The following is a 15,465-nucleotide window of genomic DNA, read 5'->3' as shown; positions in this document are numbered from 1 at the left end:
TGGTTAACTCATCCCTTCTCTCTATTTCTCTCGCATATCCCTCTCGCATATCCCTCTCTATCCCTCTCGCATTCCCTCTCTCTATCCATCCCCCACCCAAGTAGCACTAGCTTCTCATTTTCACACAACAAACAGCTAACAATAGCCCGTTTCCTTTATCATCGTTACTTTTTTGCATTCATTGTTCTTTATTTCTCTACATCATCGTCTATATCTTGTTTCCCTTATTCCCAGCGAGTCTGAAGAAGGGTCTTGATCTGAAAGATCACCAATTCCTTCTCTCCAGAGATGCTGCCTGTTCCACTGAGTTACTCCAGATTATCATAATGGTGTTTGTAACAAAATGTGTACATATTGTTGCTGTATTTTTTATATCAGTGGCAGCATCTCGGGTGTATTTTGTTTGCTGTAAAGACCTTTGAGGTGGCCTCGAGCCATGAAAGATTCTAAGCAAATAAAGTGTTAAGGGCCTGTCCCACGATGCGAGTTCACCCAAGAGCTCTCCCGAGTAAAAAAAAAAAACATCAAGCTCGTGGTACCTCATCACGTGTAATTTTTTACTCTTGGAAATTTTTCACACTGTTGAAAAAACTTCGAGTTTCCGTGTTTCCCGAGTACCTGCCGTTAGCATTACGAGCCGCTACGAGATATCCACGTACCCGCTACGTACATTCTACGTACTTACCACGAGTTTGATTTTTTTTTTTAAAACTCGGGAGAGCTCTTGGGTGAACTCGCATCTTGGGACAGGCCCTTTATCTTTCTTCGGCTGGCTTTGCTTTGCTCCCGCATCGGAGACTGTTAACATAACATAAAGTGCTGGAGTAACTCAGCCGGTCAGGCAGCATCTTTGGAGAAATAGGATGGGTAACATTTCGTGTCGAGGACCATCTTCAGACTGTCTGTGTGGCGTTAGCACATTCTCCCTGTGACCATGTGGGTTTCCTCTAGGTGCTTCAATTTTCTCCAACATCCCGCTCCGTGAAATTCCCCTTCGTGTGTAGGTAGTGAATGAGAAAATGGGATAACATCAAACTTGTGTAAATGGATGATCAATTGATGGTTGGTGTGAACTCTGAGCCGAAACGCCAGTTTCCATGCTGTATACTTCAATGCTGGAAATATTAAGCTCTGCTTAGTGATCTCTTTGGAATAAAAATATGTTTAATAAATGAATGGGATGAATTTTATTACCAAACCTGTCACTTTCAGTATTTACCACAGAGCAAGAATTGTTTATGTTTAGAGATACAGTGCGGAAACAGGCCGTTTGGTCCACTGGGTTCGCGCCTACGAGCGATCCCTGCATATTAAAACTCCTACACACTAGGACAATCTTTTGAACATTTACCGAGGCAATTTACCTACATACCTGTACATCTTTGGAGTGTGGGAGGAAACTGAATATCTCTGATAAAACCCACGCGATCACGGGGAGAACGTAAAAACTCTGTACAAACAGCACCTGTAGTCGGGATCGAACCCACGTCTCTGGCGCTGCAAGTGCTGTACGCTACCACTGCCCTGTAATTGGTTAGGAAACATCTATTTTTTTGGCTGTTCACTAAACATAGGGTTCTTTGTGAGTAACTGTACTGTTATAGTATAATCTAAAACAAATCTTGATTGAATGAGTACATAAGTCTTTTGTTTCTGAATAATGGACAGCTTTGTCTGAATTTGGAAACCACCCTACCTGTTCACCTCCAGAAAAAAATAGCAAGTGTATGTGGTTAGTAATTGATTCACCTTGAGCCACAATGTAGAGCTACGTTCATTTTACAATTCTTCCTCCTGCTTATGTTCTGGTACATCCCCATCTTTTTCAGATTCACTTCATTGTGTATGTAGCCTGGAGGCTTTTGACATTCTTTTGTTACCATCTTCAGCATTTTTTATACCGCTGGATAGATTGTTGTGATTGGATTTTGCTAAGGTCTTGTTTTATTATGGCATATGGGAACTGAAATTTGTTCCTATTTGCTGGGAATAAAAATCTAAGTTTTGGTGCAATAAAGGTTTTTAATCAACATGGAGCATTGAAATTAAAAACAATGCAGATTTTTGATTTCTATTTATTGTATGGTCTTTCTGCGATAATATACTTTCTGGAGCAGACCTATGTAGGTTGTAACGACTGTAAGGTAAAAATGATTTATGTTATTTCAATAAGACATGCATGCCCAAGTTAAAAGGCATTTTAAAGAAGTGGACAAAGTTATTCATCTCTGAATCTGTGTGCAGCATTAATGATTTTTGTTCCAAAAAAAAAAGAAAATCTACTTTTAATAAAGATTGTAATGTAATGTAAAGATTAGAAAACTGAAATTGTAAGTGTACCTTCTGGAGGAAAATCCTTCAGTGGCTGGATCTTGTTAAGAATCCTTAAAGTGTTTTGGAAGTTCTGAAGTAAATCCTGAAATAAAATTAGGTATTTTTCAACTGATCTATAAGGCTGGCAGCATCTGTGAATAAAAGTTGTTATTTCAAGTAATCAACCTTGTGTAGGCCTGGCTAATGCTAGAGATGTATTAGTTTTGAGCAAATCGAGAGCAAATAACAAATGGGCCAATCTTTGATAGGTTCGAAGGAGACGGCAATTAATAAGAGATTGAACAATGCAATTGGGAATGTGAGGTATAATGTTTTGCTTGAGGAGAAACTGCAGATGCTGGAATCTTGAGCTAAATAAATATTGCTGGAGAACTCTGTTGTAACCCATAGTGAAGTTCTGTGGAGGATGATAGTTACAGGATTGATGGGCCTGTTTCCCATTTGTATGTTTCAATTAATCAGTCAGGTCTGTATCATTCTATGCACTGCCTCTCTAAAGGCTCTTAAATATAGTGCTTATATCTGCCTCTGCCATCATTTCTGGCAGCAGGTTCCAGATATCAACCATTCTGTGTGAGAAAAAAATTCCCCTCTGATCCATGAGAGAGTGTTGGGACAATACAGGCATTCAAGGGCTGGCTGAGAGTGCGTGCCAGGACCAAGACAATAAGCAATCAGTAGTTGGTAGTCACACTTGGCATTCATGCCTATTCATCTTGTGTAGGAAGGAACTGCAGATGCTGGTTTAAACTGAAGATGGACACAAAATGCTGGAGTAATGCAGTGGGACATTTAGACATTGAGTTTGAAGAATGGTCTTGACCTGAACTTCACCCATTCCTTCTCTCCACAGAGATGTTACTCCAGCATTTTGTGTCGATCTTCCTTTCTTGTCAGGGTACCAGAAGCACCTCACAGGAGAAACATAAATACCATTGCCCACTTTGAATCTGGAATAAAATATTTGCTCTTCATAATGTCTGTGTAGTGCGAAACGTAGAATATTTGTTGTCTTTGCTGAGCATTCACTCCATGAGTGTGACCCAAGCTTCCTGCCACAAAATGAAATCCTCTGCCCAACTCCCTACTCAAACAACTGCTCCCTCATCTGTTACAGAAGATTAAGGAATTGCATTTCTTTCCATTAGGTACTTTATGCCTTCCTGGATTTGGCATTAGGTTGAGTGTTTGTATTCTTAAACTCTTCAGCAGCAGCTTTAGCCTTGATCCAGCTGTGATAGTCCCCATAGAACTTTCTTTTCTTTGTTGACCCATTGTTGCCCACCTTTTGTCTTTTGATTTGACTTTTTAACTTATGATTCTATTATCTCCACTGCTCTCTCCTTTTGAGTTTGTCCTCTTCACGTACTTGATTCTTCGGCTTAATGCAGTAAATTGTATCTAATTTTCTTCTAACTAATTCAGATGAACAATCAGAATCCCAAGTGTTTTCACCAAATCCTCTTCCTGGCCTAGTATTTTCAGGTTTTTAATCTTATTTGGGGCATGTTATATCCATTCATTACTATGAACTTAGTTTTGGAAAAAGTGTATAAATTGAATGTTCTTTTCAGCAAAATCTTGATTTATTTTGGCATTTGATATTTGGGTAAACAAGCTTTTTGCTCATCAATTTTTGGTGACCTTTTCACCCATGTATTTATTGGGAAAAAAAATTAAGTGTGTGGCATATGCTGGAGGTTTTAAAAGCAAAAGTGTAGGGCATGCATTACAGTTGATAGCAAGTCACTAAGGATTAGCAACTAAACGAGTATGCCAGGAAACTGTGTTATTGATTTATAGTTTAATCATCAATTGTCAGTATGAGTAATTTTCATCCAGCAGGAGACTTAGATTGCTCAGAAAAATCAACAATGAAGCCAGTAATTTTCTAATCTACGCAACGTAATTTCAGTATAGTCTTGATAACACGTCAACTGTGCCAATTTTTAAAGCTGATTTGGACCAATGATTCTTTCCTTTAAAGATGGTTTCCTCTTGAAAAATTAGGAGAAATTTGTTGCACAACTAAACTATCGAAGTGGAACAATTGCACCAACTTGATCCATGAACCAGTGCTACCACTATTGGCCATTATATTATGGGCAATCATTGCAGCTACATAAAAAGTGATCAGTATCGCAAGTTTGACGAGAAATTAGGCTTTTATTCCCCTAGAAAATCTAAACTTGAATTATTGATGAGCTATGAGCGAGTTGTTGTGTATTTCAATTCCTCAAGGTTTGCTGGCTGCACCTGGTTTAATTATTCATGCTTCGCTTCTCAGAGTTGCATTTATGTTAGTAGTTGAAAGAAGTTCTCTTGTCCAGGCTTAATTGCAATGTCAAGATAAACAGGGTAACTCAACTGTTTTAATTTAGTCATTGTACATCAATAACTAAATGCATACAATAAGCCTTTCTTTACAATTATTGCAATTTTGGACAAACCCTAAGCATTTATATACATTGAGTATGCAGCAAAGAATTTCACTGTGCCTAGTCACATCAATAAAGTATTCCATTCCATTAGTGAAATTGCAAATAATTTATTTGGTCAGTTGTGCTTGTATTGAATTGTAGCCTCTTCTGGTTGACATCCACCCATGTACCTTAATTGAATTAATTGCCAATGCAAGCATTGATATTTGTACATGTTTTATGGATGTTCATGGTCTCGAAAGAGGAGGACATTTAAACTACAAATAACCTACTGCTAAAACCAGGGTGGTTTCTCTGGAAATATTTACAGTGAGTGGAAGATACAATTGTATATTAAAATAATCTGAAACACTTTACAGCAATTATATTGCTAAACTTGATTGTTAAGGAAGGGAATTCAATCTCCAGACCAGGTCCTTTAGACTTTGACAGCCTGGAGGAAAACAGTTCTGACTGTCTACCCTATCTATGCCTCTCATAGTTTTGTTTACTTCTATCAGGTCTCTGCTCATACTTGCTCCGGAGAAACAAATTCAAGTTTGCTCAATATCCCCCTATAACTAATGCCCTCTAATCCAGCCACAATCTGGCAAACCTCTTCTGTACCCTTTACAGAGCCTCCACATCTTTCCAGTTATGGGTCGTGAGAACTGTGTGCAATAGTTTAGTTCCCTAATCATCTGGCAGCATGCCTCATTGCCAGAAGTCTCCAACAAGTATTAAGATCTCTCCTGACTGGTGGTGAGGGGGCCTCCCCCAGTCAGATCCTTCCTGTATGGTCAAAATCACACTCTCGAGGAATGTTGCCTTCAGGTGATGAAACTGAGACCTCTGTGGACTATTTGCAAAATTTGTACATTAAAGAAACAGCTTAAAAGATTACAGTTTGCTATTCTGCAAATGAGTGAATTTCTATCACCACCCCTGGCAGTGCATTCCAAGCACCCACCACTCTCTGCTTTAAAAAAATAACCGACATGCAAAAGTGGGCTGGAAGGTGTAGAAAGGACCTGGTTCCACGCGACTGATCTCTGAGTTATTCCCAAGACAAACATCAAATGCTAGTGGGAGTTTCATCAACCTGGTGAAATGTGCTCTTTCATCTGCCCAAACATGTTGCTCTTTCAGTACAATGTAAGGGAATGCTGACGACTGGCACATTCCAGAAAGCAGGAATACGTGCTGAGCGGTGCGCTGAATCTTGGTGCAGCCATTGCAAAGGTTTTGTGAGGGAGTACTTCAGTTTAGGGTCCTCTGCCATGTGTCATTGAGGAACTACCTCTGGTGTCAAACACTCTTAAACATTAAGTTTGTATCATTCCAGGAGGCCACATGAAAGACAAAGGTCCTAACACCACCAACATGTAGAACTAATAATAATTGACTAAATGACATCATAAATGCTGGTTTAATGTATCTATTTTTACAAATAAAGTTTATGTTTGAATTTTAGTATGCAATAAACTCAATTTGAGTCAAATTCCACCTTCCCATTCTCTTGAATGAACAGGGTCCCAACCTGAAATGTCACCTATTAATTCCCTCCACATATGCTGCCTAATGTCCTCCAGCACTCCAGATATCTGCTAATGTCCTCCAGCACTCTGTTTTCCTCATTTTCCAACTCTCCTCAATGTTCCAGACTCCATTAAGCTTGTTCCAGGGACTTGCCTCTGTTTCACAGGCTTGTAGGTCTCTTCATTAGTTGAGTTTCTTGAGGGTCCAGGACTTGAGGGTCCAGCATGGACCCTATCTAATGGAGACCACAACATTAAGTTACTTTGTGGGCTTTCTGTGACTCATTCCGTGCTAATCGTTCTATGCTGTCATGAAGTTGCCAATACCTTTTATGCCAAGTTCATGAATTGAAAATTAAATCTTAAAAATAATAATGAAACGCAAAGTGAATTGAAAGTTAATTTTGTGTAGTTTCCTACAATGACAAGCAGATGGTGCCACCGGTTATTTTCAACGCTGTGCTGGTTCAAGTAGTATCCTGTTGAATGTTTGTATTCTTATTTAATATTGATGGTCATATTTTCATTCATGAACTAAGACTGCCAAGAATTGTGCTTCGTAACTAAATTGTGACACTAAAGAGTTTTCCAGTCACTCTTAATGTTTATTGTGTTTCTGATGTGGAAGGAAAAAGTAGTGCTTGCAAATTTTTCCTGATTTGAACTACAGTTGGTTTAAGTTTCTCCTGTATTTTATGAAGTTCGATTTAAAGGAAATGTATTGTGCGTATAATATCCATGCAAGGGTTTACATTTGACTGGCTTTCTAATGACTTTTAATTCACTGCTCTAGCATGCATTTGGTCAATTCCTTTCCACCATCTTGAATCCATATTCGGCCACAGAGCTAGGTCCAACCTGAAATGCCACTTCTTCATTCCCTCCCCAGATGCTGCCTGGCATGCTGAGTTCCTCCAGCACTTTGATGTTCTCATGCTTTTCCCTCTGCAATTGGATCCTCGACTTCCTCATCCACAGACCACAGTCTGTTCGATTTGGCGGAAACACTTCATCCTCAGTAACAATTAGTATGGGAGCACCTCAAGGCTGCGTGCTCAGCCCCCTGCTTTACTCACTCTATACCCATGACTGCGTAGCCAGACATAATGCGAACTCAATCATCAAGTTCGCCGACGACTCCACTGTTGTTGGACGAATCACAGATGGTGATGAGTCAGAGTATAGAAGTGAAATCGACCGACTGACCAAATGGTGCCAGCACAACAACCTGGCTCTCAACATCAGTAAGACAAAGGACCTGATTGTGGACTTTGGTAGGGGAAGGATGAGGACCCACAATCCTGTTCACATCAATGGGACGATGGTGGAGAGGGCCAATAACTTCAAATTCCTGGGAGTGCATATTTCCGAAGATCTTTCCTGGACCCAGCACACCGATGCAATTGTAAAGGAGACACATCAGTGACTCTACTTCCTGAGAAGATTACGGAAATTCAGCATGTCAAAGAGGATTCTCCTAAACTTCTACAGGTGCACGGTAGAGAGCATTCTGACTGGTTGCATCGTGGCCTGGTTCGGCAACTTGAACGTCCAGGAGTATAAAAGACTACAAAAATTTGTGACCACTGCCCAGTCTATCACCGGCTTTGACCTCCCCACCGTCGAAGGGATCTATCATAGTTGTTGCCTCAAAAAACTAGATTGATCCCTGGGATGGCAGGACTGTCATATGAGGAAAGATTGAAAAGACTAGGCTTGTATTCACTGGAGTTTAGAAGGATGAGGGGATATCTTATAGAAACATATACAATTATAAAAGGACTGGACAAGCTAGATACAGGAAAAATGGTCCCAATGTTGGGCGAGTCCAGAACCAGGGGCCACAGTCTTAGAATAAAGGGGAGGTCACTTAAGACTGAGGTGAGAAAAAACGTTTTCACCCAGAGAGTTGTGAATTTATGGAATTCCCTGCCACAGAGGGCAGTGGAGGCCAAATCACTGGATGGATTTAACCATATAACCATATAACAATTACAGCACGGAAACAGGCCATCTTGGCCCTACAAGTCCATGCCGAACAACTTTTTTTCCCCTTAGTCCCACCTGCCTGCACTCATACCATAACCCCCATTCCCTTCTCATCCATATGCCTATCCAATTTAATTTTAAATGATACCAACGAACCTGCCTCCACCACTTCCACTGGAAGCTCATTCCACACCGCTACCATTCTCTGAGAGTTAGAGAGAATTTAAGAGAGAGTTAGATAGAGTTCTAGGGGCTAGTGGAGTCAAGGGCTATGGGGAGAAGGCAGGCATGGGTTATTGATAGGGGACGATCAGCCATGATCACAATGAATGGCGGTGCTGGCTCGAAGGGCCGAATGGCCTCCTCCTGCACCTATTTTGTATGTTTCTATGTTTCTAAAAAGGCAGCCAAAGTCATCAAGGACCCACACCATCCTGGCCACACACTCATCTCACCATTGCCATCAGGAAGAAGGTACAGGAGCCTGAAAACTGTAATGTCCAGGTTCAGGAACAGCTTCTTCCCTACAGCCATGAGGCTTTAAACACAACAACAAATAAGCTCTGAGCTCTGAACTGCAAAAGACTATTATTATTATTATTATTGCACTATATTTGTTAGTTATTGAACTTTTTCTTTTTTTTCTCTTCCACCGTTATGTACTAAGTTTACATATTCACATATTCTGTTGTACTGCAACAAGTAAGAATTTCATTGTCCCATCCGGGACATATGACAATAAAACACTCTTGACTTGACTCTTGATGTCAGGCTTGACAGTTTGTAGTTCCTGGCTTGCTGCCCTTATTAAATAATGGTACAACAGGAACCACCGTCCAGTATTTCAGAATTTCACTGGCTAAAGATAATGCAAATATCTCGGCACGCACCTCTATAATTTCCTCCTTAGCTTCCCACAAGGTTTAAGAATGTACTTGGTTATGAACTGGGGATTTATCCACAGTAATGCACTTTCCCTCAATCGGAACACTTTTCCTCAGAACACAGTTATTCCCAAAAGGCTGCTCTGCTGCACTTTCTTTTCTTATTGGCTGCCACGTCTCTCAATGAGCCAATGAAATTTTGCTGCTATGGTCTGCTCCACTTCCTGGCTGGAAAATCAGGAAATGAGAGGGGGGGGAAATAGACTTGTGGAATTTATTGTATTTTTTAAATTCAAAAGTTAATATTACTTGTAAAATATATATGTGTGTGTGTGTGTGATAGATAATGCAGAAATATTGTCCATCCATAGTCCTATTCAGTCCATATATTTATACTGTTATTGGTTCAATGATCTAACAGATTTTTTTTCATTTATTTTGTTCAACAGATCAGCCACTCTACCCTGGCCTGGCTTGTGTGTGACTCCTGACCTCCAAACAATGTGATTGAATCTTGATCATCCTCAAGGTGACCTTAACTTTAATAGCTTCATGATTGGCACCTCTTTAAAAAGTTAAACATCATTATGTATTGTTTTCTGGCCACTTGATATGTATGTTTATTGAAGGTGCATACTGGCATATTTTTATCTTCTCATCATGGCATTATTGTTCCTGGCATTGGCTCATCACCACAATCTCGACAGCAATTAGAGATGATTAGCAACACCCACATCCTGAAAAATGAATAAAATTGTCGACTTCATTAAAATAGGCTTGTAGTCATTATCACATTGCCGTTCACCAAGACATTTTTGTGGAGCCCTATATAACAATGGGGCAATTGGTTATATTTTCACTTGATCAGAAAATGTTTTAATTTCCCCGTTGGAAATGTTTTCTTTAAGTGTGAATAGCATAGATTTTCCAAGTGGTGTATAACCTGATATCCGTGCAGTATCTATGGAGGGAGCGACTCTATGATTCGATTGTGGACTTTGTAACCCAATTAGATTTTCAAGAGGTCAAGCATTGGTGAGGTTGCACTTGGAGTATTGTGTCAAGTTTTGATCAGCCTGCTATTGGAAGGATGTCATTAAGCTGGAAAGAGTGCAGAAAAGATTTGCAAGGATGTTGCCAGGTTCCAACAGCCTGAGATATAGGGAAAAGTTGGCAGACTAGGATTTTATTCCTTGGAGTGCAGGAGGCTGGGGTAATCTTATAGCGGTGCATAAAATCACGGGGGGAATAGATAGGGTGAATGCACAGAGCCTTTTACCAAGTGTAAGGGAGTCAGAAAATGAGAGGGCATGGTTTAAGGTGAGAGAAGAAAGATTTAATAGGAACCCAAGAGACAACCTTTACTCATTGGGGGTGGTGACCCAGATTAGATCCTAATTATGGGTGGTGTCTGTGTGAAATGTGCATGTTCTCCCATTAACTGCGTGGGTTTTCTCCGGGCGCTCCAGTTTGAATGAATGAATACTTTATTGTCACATGTGACGTTACCTTTGCCAAGGTATGCAAAGAGTCGCCACATAAAGGGCGCTAATAAAATTTGCATATTCCAAAGATGGCAAGTTTTTAGGTTAATTGGCTTCTGTAAATTCTCCCCAGTGTGTAGGATCGAACTAGTGTAAGGGGAGACCATTGGTCGGCGTAGATTCAGTGGGCTCAAGGGCCTGTTTCCATGCTGTATCTCTAAACTAAACCATACTGACTGAGAGATACCCTTTAGCTAACAATAATTTGACCTTCTCTTTGGCATATGCAAGACTCCACCCATACTGAAGGTATGACATTGCAGGAGCCACTGCCTCATTTGTCCAATACCATTCGTGGCTTAAAGTGGCAGGACTACAAACATTTGATCTGATCTGTGTTGGGCTGTCTATTGACTTTTGCCTGATGTGTCTGTTATGAGGTCACATTGCAGAGCAGGCCCAAAATGTCCCTGTTGATCATCTGTAGTTATCTGCACTAATGCAATTTACCAGTGTGGTCTCTGGCTTACAGTGCTTTGATTCAAGCACCAATTTAGGTGTTTCTGAGATATTGAACACTTGCCTTCACATTCTCAGTGATGCATCCAGATTGCAATCACTCATTGGGTGATTCTTCCCTAGGATCTCTTCCTAAGCCTCTTCTTCCTCACCTTACACCTATCACCTGGTGCCATGCCTCCCACCTTCTCATTGCTGGAGTGTTGGTTTGTGGCAAATGATAATGGCATAGATAGGAATGTGCTGGGTCGTTTTAGTGGATGATATTCTTCTGCTTGCATCAAGTGATTATCAAAGGTGTTTTTGTTCATGTTGATCTTCTGCCCATGCTTTGACAAGCAACACTTTGGTTTTTGATGCTCTGTGCTCAGTTAGTAGCCATTCTTGCTGTTGGACATTAACAGCCATCATCCTGAGTACATTTGGTACAGGATCTTGCCCTTCCAAATGTTGCCTACGATCCCCCATATAAATTCATCAGTCAAGGAAGGGTTTCAGGTGACCAGCAGAAGGTTTCTTTGCCCGAGTTTAAACTGATGGCATGAGAATTTGTCGAATCCTGAGCAGAAGTCATGCTCCCAGCCTCTTCTTTCTGACTGCCAATGTGTTGCTTCCTCCGGTGCTGCCCTACAGGTGGGTTTACACAACAAAGCACAGCCCTGGAGTTACTGTGCTGCAAAATAAAACACAAACTTTCAGGTAGGGTGCTGGTCATTTCCCCCGGGATTAAATCTTGAGCCTTTGATACTTGTATTTCCCAGCTTCATTTTTGTACTTCTGTTTTCTTTCTTTTCACCTCAGTTTCTCTATTCCAATGCTTTGCCCATGACTAAAGTCACTAGCATACATCCCATTGTAATTCAGAGTATTTGCTTGCTTTGACATTGCCAAATTGTTTTTGAGGTCATCTTCCACTTGTTCTGATCATTTTCTAATTGCTTTCCAGATTGGCATGGGAATTCTATTAATTCCAATTTAAAAAATAAATATGATGCATGTTCAAAACTTGTGCACTATTTTATAATCTTGGATTAAATTGTTTAAATTGTAAATTGCTTTCCCTCCTTTCACTTTATATTTTTAGTTGAATTCAAAGATCATCTAATTTTGTTTAAGTGCAGGAGTAGGAAGTAATTAAACCATAAGTGCTCTGTTTCCAAAATAAAAGGCAATTTTCAAACAGGACCAGCATACTTTCTGCAAGATTGTATCAGAGATGGACACATGAGAAATAAGAAATAGCTTCCTAAAAGACCATTGGAAGAAAACTTAATTGGACCTTCAAGAATTAGAATTTGTTTGAACTTCATAAGTGAAAAGTAAAACCTATGAAGGGCAGCTTGCTGGCACTCAGCTGGAGAATAAAGAACTCAGGTGGAAGGTATGCGTTCATCCTTTACCCTTTTCAATGGCAAAGTGTTTGCAGCCCATAGTTGCTTAATCAAGAATTAAACCACTCCACCATTAGAGTAACAAAGATATTTTTAGGTTGAACTACGGAATCATGAATAAAACAGATTACATTCATGGTTTTTATTGTACACCAAATGGACGAGAAAAATGTTTGAAAAATTCAAAGTTGTGCAGATTTGGAGGATGATTTTTATTTATTTGTGGAACTGTGATGTTGCATACATGTGTCAATGTAAGTTTATAAATGCATCTTGCAGTGTAACTTGATTTCAAAATGGTCAATTGATATTTTGGTGCGAGCAGTGATTTTTAGGTGTTAGTAAATCTATGGCGACATATAACTTGCAGTGCTGATTTTTACTCTAATTATATCGTTTACCTCATTTAATCTGCCCGCTGTATTTTTACCTAATCCTGCTTCAGGCCCTTATTCTAAGTTTTCCTGTGACCTCAGTTTAAAATTTAAAAAGTATCTGGTGTCCAAAACCACACCATTGAAACAAGTTCCTTCATGATGTGTGTTGAGAAATCAGGCCAAGAAACGTTACTGCATATCTCCAGAGTTTGCATAATTGGGCAATAATTTGTATTATGGGCAGCTATGCCTTATGGGCACAAGTCTGCCTGGGTATAGCTGAAGGGGAATTTTGTGTTTACAGCAAACGTTGCGTTTGATTGAGTCAGTTACAAGACTGTGAAATATATCATGTGAAATGGGGGAATTGAGAATTGGCAGTAATTCGGGCGATACTTAGTTCAATGTTAACAAAGCACCTCACTTTGCTCTTGTACAAGATTGCTAATAGACCACTTTGGGAGTATTGTGTCTAGATATGTGCTCATTTCACTGAACACCTTCGCTCAGTCCACCTGGACCTACCTGATCTCCCGGTTGCTAAACTCTTTTAATTCCCCTTCCCATTCCCACACTGACCTTTCTGTCCTCGGTCTCCTTCATTGTCAGAGCGAGGCTAAATGCAAATTGGAGGAACAGCATCTCATATTTTGCTTGGGCAGCTTACAACCCTATAAATATTCATTTCTCTAACTTCAAGTAACCCCTGCATTCCCTCTCCATTCTCTCTCCCCACCCAAGTCACACCAGCTTTTTGTTCTTACCTAGCAAACAACTGTAAAGAGCTTAATCTCACACATGTAAATACCTTAGTCTCACACAGGTTGAAGCACAAGCATCTTTATTGTTCAGGTCTACATCATCTAAGCGGTACATCATACGTTCTCACTACTGCTGCTACTGGCAGGCAGTGGGTGACTTCTTACAGTATAAATGTTATAATTAGGCGGAGTTATAATTACTAAGCATTCTGATTGGCTAACATGCAATAGCCAATCCACAACAACTAATAATGGCCTTTCCTTTATCATTATTATTTCTTTGCATATCTTTCATTCATTTGTTCTATATCTCTCTACAATATTGTCACATTCCCCTCAGTTAACAATGAACCATTCTACATTTCCTTTAACATTGTCTGCTTTGATCTGTCATTTTCACACCTTGCCGCTCCATATCTCTAGACTCCCTTGCCCGTGACTCTGTCTGAAGAAAGATCTCGACCCAAAACGTCACCTTCCTTATCTCCAGAGATTCTGCCTGCACCACTGAGTTGCTCCAGCATTTTGGCTATCTCCAATGGTAGGCCATGTTTTCGACGTACCCAAAACTAGATTCCTGAAATGAACACTACACTCTAAGCTCCTTCATGCCAGGAAATTTCCAGGAGAAGCGAGATGACAAAGAAAGTTTATTTGACCTGCTTGGATAAATGTAACCACCCCATTAACTCATGGAAAACCCATGTCCGACTGCTCTGGTAAGATACTGAGCAACTAAAATCCTCAGAAGCATGGAGGTCAGGCAACGGTAGTGCAGATTCTACCAAATAACCTGCAAACAGCACATGCTCCATATAGCAGAATCTGAAGATCCCACAAAGATTCTTCAGCTATCTGAGAGACCAAAGACCTGGAATGACAAGAAGTGATCCTGGACTTGAGGGTGTGTTGCAGGAGGATATGGTTTTGAGCCCCACTCTTCTAACAGACTTTCTTCACCTTTTTATTCTTATTGGCAGGCATGCTTTGAGCAATACATAAGGTAATAGTCGTACAGCTTGGAAACAGGCCCTTCAGCCCAGCTTGCCAATGCCAACCAATGTGCTCCTTCTACACGTGTCCCATATCCCTCTAAACCTTTCCTATCCATGGACCTGACCAAATGTCCTTTAAATGTTGTTATAGTTTCTTCCTCAACTCCCTCCTGTGGCAGCTCATTTCACACACCCAACATCCTTTGTGTGAAAAATGTTAACCTTCTGATGCCTATTAAATCTTTCCCCCTCATCCTGAATTGGTCTTTTGGTTCTGGATTCCCCTACTCGGGGTAAAAGACTCTCAGCATCTCCCTATCTATTCCCCTCGTGATCTTGTACACCTCTATAAGATTGTGCCTCAGTCTCCTACACTCCGAGGACAACACACCTAGTCTACCCAACCTCTCTCTCTAGCACAGGCCCTCAAGTCCTGGCTGAAAATCATCGGACTGACCTTGGGTGTTTCACAGAGGAAGAGGACTTAACTTTCTGGTGCCTTTCCCCACAGTGGAAATTTTTGATTCTGCTGTGGGGGGACGTTTGTGTTGAACTCTATAATGTGTTGTTTCCATTTTCTTTATTTTTTTTTAACCTTTTTCTCTGGTTTGTATGGAAACTTATTATCTATTTTATGTAAAACACTTTGGTGTCAATGCGAGTTGACTTAAAACGTGCTATATAAATAAAACTTACTTACTTACATCCTCGTAAATCTTCTCTGCACTCTGTCCAGTTTTACAACTTATTTCCTATAGCTGGATGACCCAAAC

General features: G+C 40.3%; 1 protein-coding gene across 3 annotated transcripts in view; it reads left to right on the top strand.

Moving 5' to 3' along the window:
* Positions 1-15,465, top strand: part of kank1a (KN motif and ankyrin repeat domains 1a) — a 247,433-nt gene that overhangs the window by 64,827 nt on the left and 167,141 nt on the right. For all 3 annotated transcript variants that reach the window (XM_055632821.1, XM_055632824.1, XM_055632822.1), the window contains one exon: positions 9,615-9,694. The gene's annotated coding sequence lies outside the window, so the exon portion shown is untranslated. The remainder of the gene's footprint in view (positions 1-9,614; positions 9,695-15,465) is intronic.

This window comes from Leucoraja erinacea, chromosome 3, assembly GCF_028641065.1.
Source record: "Leucoraja erinacea ecotype New England chromosome 3, Leri_hhj_1, whole genome shotgun sequence".
Taxonomy (NCBI): Eukaryota; Metazoa; Chordata; class Chondrichthyes; order Rajiformes; family Rajidae; genus Leucoraja; species Leucoraja erinaceus.
This window is presented reverse-complemented; position numbering and strand designations above follow the sequence as displayed.